The 12500-nt window shown below is 28.0% G+C and overlaps 1 protein-coding gene across 1 annotated transcript in view; it reads left to right on the top strand.

Annotated features, from left to right (window-relative positions):
* The first annotated feature begins 2662 nt into the window (after nucleotides 1–2662).
* The window catches only part of LOC113372452 (guanine nucleotide-binding protein subunit gamma-e), a 46508-nt gene continuing 36670 nt past the window's right edge, over nucleotides 2663–12500 (top strand). The window contains exon 1 of the mRNA XM_026612783.1: nucleotides 2663–2728. The gene's annotated coding sequence lies outside the window, so the exon portion shown is untranslated. The remainder of the gene's footprint in view (nucleotides 2729–12500) is intronic.

Raw genomic sequence — 12500 nt, 5'->3', positions numbered from 1 at the left:
GGTAGTTTTATGCAATAAGAAAAAGTAGATAGAGATTCAAATTATAAGTATATTCATAAAGGATATTTTAATGGATATTGCAGGTTATATATATATATATATATATATATATATATATATATAAATATATTTACGCGCACTCTTTTATATAAAAGTACCCAAGATCTATTACAATACATCAAAGAACTTCAATCTAATTATTACCTATCTAATCATACCGTACGATACCTAAGACCATCAGTTCCTACATTTATATATATAAATCTATTACCGCTTCATCATTATTTGCTATTAACCTATTATATATAAGACCCTACATATCTTTTTATCCCTTACAAACCTTACATACTACCATTTATTTTACTTTTATCTATTATCTATTGTCTCTACTCTATACTATATTTTTTACTCTTATCTATTATCTAATGTCTCTATCCTATTCTCTATTGTCTATCGCCCACACCGGAAATTGAACCCGGGACCACCGCGTGGCAGTGGAGCACTACTCTTGGTTGACCACTACTCTATTGGATGTTTAATAAGTTTCACTTCAATCGCGTGTGAACCTTACGCGCACTCTTATTTTATTTTTGTTTAAAATTAACCATATATATTATAATACTGATGACCGTTTTGACTAATTGACTAGTGGTGCACGACATCGTGCCTTAAGGCAAATTGTTGAAACTTTCCGTGCTGTAACTTAAATGCTTTGAAAGCTCTAAAAAAACTGAAAACTTTGAAAGAAATTGACATTTTAAATTGAAATATTTTTTATGTTTTGAATTTTTTTGAAACTTCGAAGTTTTTTTTAGCTGCTTAGTGACAAAATATCCGTTGCAGTCTAACGGTTATAGATTGGTAAGGAACGTATAGAAATATAAACAAAAATTGTACTGATTATTAAAAGTTTTCTAAAATATCTGATAAATGATGTGATATGTCTAATGATCATTATATATATATATATATATATATATATATATATAAACAAGCTGAAATACACAATTTACGCCAGAACTATACCTTAACCGAACAACGAACATTTTGATATTCCCTTTTGAGGGAATTCACTTTGGCATCTCCTGTGTTAAACATCGTTCGTTATCGAGATCTTGTCGCACAATTTAGTTTGCTCATTATATGGTGTGTAGAACTCATGAAGAGAGGTTTAGCAAAGTTTCTTTATATATATATATATATATATATATATATATTTATATATATATATATATGTGTGTGTGTGTGTGTGTGAAATTGAACGCGATATTTAATTTATGTTTTTGTTATTCTGGTAAATTATACATTATTTTAATATTATTTTGCCTTTTGTCTGATTTAATTTAGATTTTCATCACACAGATTGATTCACAAATTTGCTAATGCATTACTAGCTTTGATTTAACTCATCCTCACTGAATTGAATAAAGACAATGAGGTAAAAAAAATGTACAACTAATAGTAACCCTTAAACCGTTGCAAAAAGTAAATAAATAATCATAACATTTAATATACAAGGCATATAATATGTCATCCTCATAAAATATACATAATTTAATGTGCATCATATGGCTTCTAGATGTCTCAACAAAAACTATTATCTTTTTTTTAAATATAGAGAAATCATATATTTCAAAAAAAGCAGACTGAGTATGTAGGGGTTACATTCATTCGTGAATAGTTTCAATTAAATTTTTAGGTTTGCTGACGTATTTAAAATGTAAAATACCTTTTGTCATATGATAATAGACAATTCAGCTGCTAATTGGTAAAAAAAGAGCGTTTTGATCATTTGAAGTTCATTCTATTGAAGAATAAAAAATCATATCGAAATTGTTTGTCATAATTTTCATTTTAATTTCTGTAAAAGTGAAAAGACGTCTTGAGCTCACAAAAAGTGATGTGCTATTTATAAAAACGTTGTCCTAAAAGACGGCAAGGTCAAGATTAGTTTATGAAATTTAGCTCTAGTGAATTCTCACTCAAAGGTGAAAAACGCTCAGGTCGCCCAGTGTCGAGAAGAACTGCTAACAAAGTTGAAGTTAATTGCAAAGAAAATGATTAGTTTTACTCTACTGACCCAAACAAACGATCAATTCTAATGTCTACATTGAATAAGTAAGAAGTGATGGATGCGTCCTGAAGTGATAAATTTTATAGTAGTTTATTCTAGTTATTGTGTTGTGAGAGAGTTGTATTATTGTGTTGTGAGCGATTGAAGTTGCATATTCAGAAAACAGTGCTGTTTTAGATTCTCAATGCCTGATTTGATATTCTCTTTTCTTAATTATTATACATGTCTGTTTGTGATGATTAGTGATATATTCCATATATGTCCTGTTTATATTTCGTTCGCCCGCTACCCAAGATTTGAGAACGTCCAGGTGCGCATGCCGTCGCCGCGACTCGTGCGTTCCACCTAGTTTCATCAACACATACACTTGTCTTCATACAGCGCATCGGCGAAGACCGCGTGACCGCACTTTGTTTTCCGTTGTCACAAGACAACGCCGATTACAGTGTTTTTTACTCTAATTAATATATTAGACAGTTATTTCTCACCGGATCACATTTTTTTAAGTAGTAGTAAAAAGTGAATGTTTGGTTTGAAATTTGTGATTTAAGTAAATATATAGTTTACAAGGATTTTATTCGAGTTATTCCGTTGGATGACGTAGTGTTTTAATACACTAGGATAACAGATTTGAACTTTTTTTGAAAAATTTTGGTAAGTGAATTTATTATTTAAAATTTATACAGAGAGTTCTTAGCTTTACATTTCACTTTGGCTTGTTATTGATGGGTTCTAATATTAAATAAAATAAGCAAAAATATATTACGAAAAAAAATTACTAATTACAATTTATTAATACAAATTATATAATATATATATATATATATATAAATAGCAGAATTTTAAAATTTATGAAACTAAAAATAAAGCTAATAGTGCAAAAAATAATTACTGTTTTCTGGTCACTCGTATATGCAAAAGATAATTATGCACATGAGTTCTGTAATGTGGATAGAGAATTGTCACTTTTCTATAATTATTTCAGAATGTGTATACATAAATTAATTAAAATTTTTAGTGCAGTTTTGTATCACATACATATTTCATGTTATCAATTAGTCGATTAAAAACGATGAAACAAGATCTTGTTTACTTTTTAAATATTGTTTTTAAATAATACAATATAGGGCTGAGTAGGGCTTAAAAGTACATCACCAATATCTCGAGAAAAATAAAGTTAAGAAGTTTTTAAAAGAATATATTAAAGTAGAGAGAAAAGGATGTGTAACCAGTCATTGCCTTAATCTAGAAAGCTTGATATCTGGAGATAAAAAATCTTGTTTGAAAATTTATAACAAAAGTACTTTCGTCGTTAGTTTTTTTGGTTGTGAGCACTTTTTGTATTTAACGAGACCTTAATATAATTTTTAAGTGTATGTTATTCAATTGTTTCATAAAATCTATTGTTAATTTTAAGTTAGATACTATAGATGTTTTTATTTAACCTCTATAAAAGCTTCATTGTGGATGGGTTAAAAATGTCCAACTGAACTTCTGCCTTAACAAAGGTGTAACTAAACTAAAAAATAGTAAATAAGAATGTAAATTCAGATAAAAAATAATTTCACAAGAAACAAATAAAATTAATTGTTATTCCAACTCTGCTGATAAATATTTCTGACGAAATAAAAGATCAAGGTTTCATACAGTTATCTTTGTAATAAAATTTATATTTTTAATTAATTAAATATTGTACCTGCTATTCCGTTAAATTCTTTTAATATTAAAAATAAAACATTGAATCTCCTTACCTCCAATGCCAATTAAATTTAAATGATAATATACAAGCTATTTGAATATTATTTCACTGTACTATTTCCGTATAGTAATATAGTAATATCTATGAGAAATAAAATGCATTTTCACGCATAATATGCCTCCTCTGTATAATCTTTCCATATATTGCGTCAAAAGTGTTATTCACGTGACACTCAAACAATGAATATAAATAAATTTAATGTGTGAAGCTAGCACATATTTGAACGAGTGCTGATTACATAATCTAATTTAAAATAAGTACATTTCTGATAATATTGTTCTGAGTTTCGCAAATATTTGGTTACTGTTTTGTTGTTATCTATTTTTGAGAAATTAGAGCGCTATAAATTGATATGAATGAATACAAAGCTAGAACGTGGATAAGAGATGTAATTTGAAATCTGGTATTAGTTTTGATAAATTGATTATATTGGATGTTTGTGCGTACCTATATAATTTATATATGAAATATAGGCTATGTATACATGCAATCATACAGAATATGCTTATGCAAGATTTCTATACCTCATAAATTAATTTGCACTACAAAATCGCATCACGTCTGCGGCAAAAGATCTTTTCAGCAATTTCGAATACAAATGGCATGCTTAATAGTAGTATGCTTATTCTCCACAACATAGAAGCCTTTGATTGATTACAGGCTGACAGAGTTTCTGTATAAACCAATTATAAAACTACTTCATGTCAACGTCAAAGGTTTTGCATGAGACATGGGATATGTTATATGGAGGAAAATGTTAAAAAATGTATGAAAAGTTGAAGATAGATGATGGTTTATGAAGCTCTTGCATACAGTCCATTTACTAGGAAAAAATACATATACATGTACATATAAATTATACGTATATAAATATATATATATATATATATATATATATATAGTTGACGAAAACCTTTACCTTAAAACCAAAGCTTCATGAGGGGAGACTCTAGAATGTTATTCTTTCCTTTCTTTTATCAATAAATGAGTTTGTGTGCGTATATATGTATACATTTAATACTTTTTTTCATTATATTTTTAGATTAGCACATAATGAAAATTCGTATTTGATTCTTCATTAGTATATAATAGTTCATATTAGATTTAAATATTTTGTATTTGTACGGATATGAATAATTCTAATTTTTTAATAACACTGATAATTTTTACTCGCAGATTAGTTAGAGAGATGCCTAATGTAAACCTGCTAATGTTTTTTTACTTCTAATTTAAATGCACTAACATTTGTGCCAGTATACCCTTACTTTTTTCATCCAAAATATACAAAATTGCATATTTTAAAATTTATAAGCAATTATTTGGAATTAATGTATTATTTTAAACGAAACATGTGCAACCGTATGTCAACCTGACGCAAAAATGAATATTGCAAAATTGGAATAGTTTTTTTTACGATGCGAAAAGCTCTGAATGTTTACATTTTTATACACACAAAAAATCACATGGTCGTATATCATATTCATGTATGAAGAGAATTAATCAAAGGTGGAATGCATGAAAAATTTGAATAAAAATGACTTCGTATAATCTATGATTTCTATAGCTTGTACAAGATAAACCCTATTAATTTCCCTATTTGGTATCATTTTGGTCACCACTTAATAATGATTCATTTCAGGGCTAGAATTTAGACTATGTTGCACTTGCGATTTGCAATTTAGAATCTATTATTATCTATCCACGTTTTTATCTCAATATTTATTAACGATTCGATTTCCACAGGAAATTGATCCATCTCTTGTTATGCAGAAATATATGATATATTTTTTATTCAATAATCCGTCAATTTATTTCTTCAAATACGATTTTCAGAGAGTTATGCTCGTGACAAAACGTATAATATTCAAATATGAGGTGTCAGAATTGGGATACGCCATGTAACAAATCATCTTCTATTGGGAATATGGGAAATGATATAAGTCCTTTCGGATAAAAATATCTGTTTCCGATTTGTTTCATCCATCATTTTATACTAATCTCAAAAAAGAACAAAAATCTATATGGAGTATTCGATTATTCCCTCTTCGACTGCATTTTGCAATGTAAGCGTTATAGGAAATGGCGCAAGTTGTGGGAGATCTGGCGAGCAATTGTGAAAATATTATAAAATGCAATAAAATTATACATTTTTGGAAAAAAAAACTAACTTGTAATTGAATATAGGTCAATACTATATTTTTTTTTTGTATATTTAACATAGAGTACAAGAAAATTTGATAATTTAACATATTTCCTTGGCTGAATATATGAAACTCATCAATTTTTTTGAAATGTGATTTTCAAGTGAAACTAATAACTGAAGATCTTCTAAATTTAACCAAAAAATTTGCAGAAAATAGACACTGAAATTAAAGTTTGAATCTGAATTGCATTATTCATACTATCTAAACTAAATGAACTATATCACAACACATAACTTATATCTATCGAACATAACTATCGAACTATGTTCAGTTAAATTCTCAGGTAATTCCTGAGATAGAAATATTTATTTTTAGCAATTTTTCTAAAATTTGTCATTATGTCCTATTTTACTCCGTAGGTTGGGTACAAAGTATGTATTTTTAGTTTCAAAGGAAATTTAAAAAATATCAGCTAAATTATTAAACTAAAGTTTTATGTCAATATTTTTACAAAGATTTAACCCTATACAACATTTATTTGGTATCGTCAGAAATATTAATCAGCAGAGTTAGAATAACTATTAATGTAATTGATCTTATATAAAATGGCTTTTTTTAAACTTATTTATTAATTAGTTTTTCTTCTTTACACCTTTACCGGGAAAAAGGTTTAGTTGATTCATTTTACCCCACCTACAAGTGACCTTTCCTGTTATAGAGCTTATATAAAAACAGCTGCTGAATCAAACTTAAAATTAACAATATATCTTATTAAACAATTGAATAACATATACTTGATATCGAGATTTTGTAAACTAAACCAGGGTGCTCATAACCCAAAAACCAGACAACGAAAGAAAATACTTTTTAAACATGGACGTTTATCTTTTGATAGCGCCGTCGTAAGAACTAACGTGATGGCAAGATATACATCTTTTACCCTCTACATTCAAATATTGTTTTTGAAAAAATCATAACTTTATTTGTTTTTGAGATATTGTTGGTTGATCTTTCTACCCTCGGACCTTTAGGCCCTGCTCTATCCTATAATCTGTATACTTCGAATTTAAAAAAATTGAGATATTAATATTAGCTTTAATATATTTAAATAATAATCAATATTAAATTCGAAAAGAATTATTTTTCATCATGAAGATTTTTTAGAAAAAATAAGAATGCAAATAGAAATGCACAAAGATTATCATTGAATTTCATCGATTGGTCGAAATCTAGGTTTTTATATTTATTATTTATCTTCATTAAATTAGTGAATAGCGACGAATAAAACTTCAATAAGTTGATAATAATCTCATATATGTAATAATAACTTCAGCTCTTCTTCTAAAAACAATACCAAGAGTCCGGAACTCCCATGAGGGAAACCGTTCTTTCCACCTCGATTTTCACGACACGACGCGCTGCAGTTGATGGTGTTTACATATGGCCAGTGATCGTGAAGTGGCGTATTCTGCTCACGTTTTCAAATTCAAACAGCTTTTCACGTTAAAAATAAACCAATTTTTCCTATCACTTGCAGAGACATCAAAAGAGATATTTGTTTTGTGAGTCAACTTCTTGTTGACATGACTCTTTAAACATCGTTAGCTGTGGAAGTATTTTGATGAAGTAGGTATTTGTCTTGTGGAAACGACTTCTTTGATATTATTAAAGGAAAGATACGAGTATTTTTGATTAGCCTTTTTTATATTCATGTGATCAATTCTTATATGATCAACTTAATATTCTGTTGGTCTATTTTTTCAAATATAGAGCAAAATGTAATTCTTTTTTGGTATTGTGCATATTTAGTGTTGATTAAAAAACTCATCGGAGTTACAGAAATTGTAATAATAAATATGTTACATGAAGATAGGACATCCGTGTGGGTTGCCATCTACAATGTCACGGCATACAAATTAAACAGTAGAGCTCGTTAAGTTCTGATTGCTGTTAAAAAAATATACAAAAAGATGATTGAAGTCAGTTCTTGTATAACAAGTATATAAAGCACACATATCATTATACATATCTTGTTTGTCCTCTTTACTCAATATGAATTATACTTGATTTCACAATTAATAATAATAAAATGACTCTTAGTTTGCTATGTTTGCATATGGATTTTGTATAAGAATTATTGAAACATACTTTTGGAAATCGTGGTAAAATATGCAATGTATATTACTGAGCAAGTTTTAAATTTCACTAGGTATACCTTTAATGCAATCTTCGTTGTGCTTTCTGAATGCAATTATCCTCAAGCTTTAGCCGTACTCTTTTAGTTTTTGACTATGAAATTCAAATTCCTTAAATTATTTTAGGCCGCAGCGATAAAATTATTATCTAGTCGCTTTAAAAACCTAATTAACGTAATTTAAGTATTTTTCACTACAATAAATAAATGCAATTTTCAATTTTGAATCATTGCACTATTTAATTCTGTTTTTTTCAAATTTATCAGCTATTGTTTATTTATTTATTTATATCACATTAGCTACTCGTGCAAAATTCTACTGCTTTTTAATTCGTGATATTATATATAATTATATATTATTAGCTTATTTTTATTTACGGGCTTACATATTCTTATGTAAGATTTAAAGTTTTCCTGTTAAAATGCAATTACATTAAAACGTAGCGTGCAATGTCGTTTAAAATAAGCAGACCTATCATGATTTAAGTGCATTTGAGGCTAACCACGATTAACATAATTTCATATAAATAATGAACGTGTACGATGTAATATTATGAAATCTGTTGCGTTTAAAAAAGAGCAGTTTATGGTACAATAACCTGAACTTTATTTATTCTTTACACTTCTACTTATTGTATCCGTTGCTCTAATATAAGTAGAATAGTTGGTAAATTGTACAATTGGTTGGTTGGTAAATTGTACAATTAAATTATTTACTAATACATTAGTTAATTTAATAGAGTGTAGTCTGGTAGAAAATAATCCTATTAAAAACAACTTTTGAATAAAAAAAATAAACGTATCGCCCTAAGCAATGAGTAATTACATCAAACATTATAAAAATTCAATTTCCATATAACATAGATAGAATTGTCTCTAGGATAATTTTAATCACTAATGGAAATAATGTAAAGTCATCTGTTTTAATGTTTCAATTGAAGTCATCTGAAATAGCTTTAGTATAGTAAGATCGATTTAATTTACCGTATACTCAGCAGTAATTGAGGATAAATACTCAACTTAATTAAATTCTATATCAATGTTAAAACAGTTGTTGTTTTGGGTCAAATTTTATATTCACTATCACCTTCATAAATATTTTTGCGACATTTATTGATGTACTTTGAAATAAATAATTGTAACTTTTATGTTATATAAGCAAAAAACCAACAAATCCATAATAATCATTATTTAGATGTACTGGCAAAAATAAAAATCTATAGCACAAAATATTATCAATTAAATGACTTAATGAGATTTAAATTATAATTCTGAGTGAGTGTTCATTTAAGAATTTTTAGTTTAATCAAAAAGTTACTCAAAAAGCGGACTATAATCCTGGGTATGATTTGGTTACATTAATCAACGTAACTATTTCAAACTATTTAGCAATCCCCATAAATCTTAGACATTACCAAAGATTGATAGATAAATTTGGAACGATATGAGATATATGATAGTACAATTTTATATTTTATGTCAAAAATGATGAGCCTGCGGGACAGTTACCATGTCGATATTATACAGAACGGTTTACATGTCTAATCAAGACTAAAAATATTTCAATATTATGCAAGATCCTATTGAAAAACCATGTTACTAGTTACCCCTGTTAACAACGACATTAGCATTTTCACGGATCAAAATTATACAATTATGTCAAAAAGTGATGCTGAGCTAGTCGGCATTTTTCTATAGCAAATTTATTTTAAAATAAAAGACTTAGCAAATCATATGTAAGAACTTATCCTTTTAAAAAGTTCAGTAATAAGTTGCCTACCCAACACGAGAAAATGAATCATTAACTTTTTAGAACTCAACATTAGTCAAATATTTATATATTCATCTATGCTTCGTTTTTATCTGTGGGACTTGTCAAATTTGAATGAATTGATTGAAAGCCTTTCAGTATCCGACAATGTCAAAGGAAAAAAAAAACATCCCTATGAGTATATATCTTTGGGTACACTAGAGCGAATAGCTTTTGGTGAATTGCTTAATCAAAAAGCTCAATAGAACTACTTTTAGCTCTCCGGATCATTTGGCTTTTACAAAAGATAATTTGACTTTACTACTCTCGTTCATTTCCAATCGTAAGAGTTTTTTGCGAATTCTGCTGAATCGTTCAAACAGCAATCAGTGCTAACGAGAACGTCGCACCGGCGTGGCGGTGGCAGCGGCGGCGTTTTCCTCATTTTTTAAATTGGATTAGGGACTGAAATTTCGGTAATTTAATATACCGATAGTCTGTTTTATGAATTCGATTTGTTCCTCAGTTATATTCTGAATCTCATTGTACGTCGGTCGGGTTCAGAATGAATTACAGGCTCTTTGTAATATTTAATAGAAAGTAATTATTCAAGTGCGTGCTATTGATTGATGCTCTTGAAAAATTAATACGTTCTGACCGTCCCGTGCTCAAATAACGATACGAAAACCTGGAGAGGGTGAGCGACGTAAATAGACGTGATATATTATTGATGGTACATTTTCATTCTTATTTTTAGAAGAAAGTAAAAAATAACTTATAAATATATTTTTTGAAGAGTATTATTGCCTTCGTTTGTGTAATGTTTTGTCAACCAAATGTATTAATTATGAGAGAAATATAACCGTGTTTTTCCAGCATAAAAACGTTTTCAAAAAATAATTGCTTGAGATTGTGCTCTGAATTATTAACACAAGATAATGTTCTTATTAATAAACTCGATTATAACATAGTTATATATGAGCGCTGAACATGATTCGTGAAGGTTTCTACAGAATATGTAGCATTATAAGGGATATATTATACATACACAAATATTCTTTCGTAGAGCGATTTTCGGTAAAAATATATGAATTTGCAATAATGTTGGTAAAATGTATGAATTTTTATTTTTTAATACTTATGGAAATAAACCAAACGTGGTAAATGAGAAGTTTTGAACATATACAATCAAACACGCACACATATATATATATATATATATATATATATATATATATATATATATAGACAAATATTTATACTTCATTTATACAACGCTGGTTATTTGCTGGTTATTTTGCTTAATTGCTTGAATGATCAGGATATGTAATATTTATAGAATATTACATTAACTTCGGGTTTCTGAGTACAAGCAAATAAAATAATATTTCTATTTACATATTAAATTAAATGGATTCGTTTGGAAGAAGTAGACTCCGAAACTCCGTTGAAAACAAATAGGTTTCAATTTAATTATTAAAATGCTCACTGGAGTACGTCAATAGCGTGTTTGTGCCATATACAATACTGGTGCGGTTATTGTTTGAACTTTATAAAACTTAATTTAATTATGTTTATCGATTGCCTATTGTACAGTTCTATCCGCAGACAAACTTATATAATTCACGCATTTTTATTTCGAAACTTTTCTCTATTTCAAATTGGTTTTATATATTTATCTGATCCAAAGCATATAAATTCGTAACAATGTAGATGTAATGTATTAGCACAAACATGCCGAATGCATTTATATGAATAAGGTAAAATTTATATAATGTCATGGAGGGTGCACTTCCATAAGTAAATGCATTATGCGGACGTATGTGTATAGAATTATTATTTATCAATAATGATAAATATATTCCAGAATATTGCCTCTAGATTGTATGCAATATTGAAATAATTTATTCTATTTTGTAGTGTAACTATAAGCACAAATATTAGTGAACAATTGCATGAACAAAATGTAAACAAACGTAATAAAATACTGTATATAAGCTTATAATAATGCTAGTTTCTATAAGCGCATAGTATTACGCCATAGAATTCATACAAGCGTATCATATAAGCCGTACAAACAAAACCCTCATATATAAGCGTAGTACAAAAACATTGTTTATACGCGTTTTACAACATAATTATATAGAACGAATTGCATTGTATATAATACATAAGCGTACTACACAACATTGCAAATAAGCGTACTACATCTAGCATGTATATAAGCGTACTTTCATACATACAACTTTCGTACATAAAAGCTTCCATACAGTCACAACGATCGTTTGTAAGTTTGTAAAAATCCATATCAAAAGATAAATTTTAATTTTTTATAAATTTTGTTCTAAAACAACTTGTCGGAAACTCATGCATAAACTATTAATAATTTACTGCAAGTACGTATGAATATAGGGTTAAACATGGGTTAAACCATAATTATAGTCACCCTTCATATATTAAAGTTTTGTATTTGCTACTTGCAACTCTTACATTGAGAAGAGCATATCTGTAGCACTTAATATAATTTAATTTTTTCACTTTTTATTGAATGTTAGTTACTTTTGTCACAGTTCTACATA

This window comes from Ctenocephalides felis, unplaced genomic scaffold (assembly GCF_003426905.1).
Source record: "Ctenocephalides felis isolate EL2017-DRISC unplaced genomic scaffold, ASM342690v1 CF-g0.4_SCAFFOLD_01604, whole genome shotgun sequence".
NCBI classification, from domain to species: Eukaryota; Metazoa; Arthropoda; class Insecta; order Siphonaptera; family Pulicidae; genus Ctenocephalides; species Ctenocephalides felis.
Note: the sequence above shows the minus strand (reverse complement) of the source record. Positions and strands in the feature narration are given on the sequence as shown.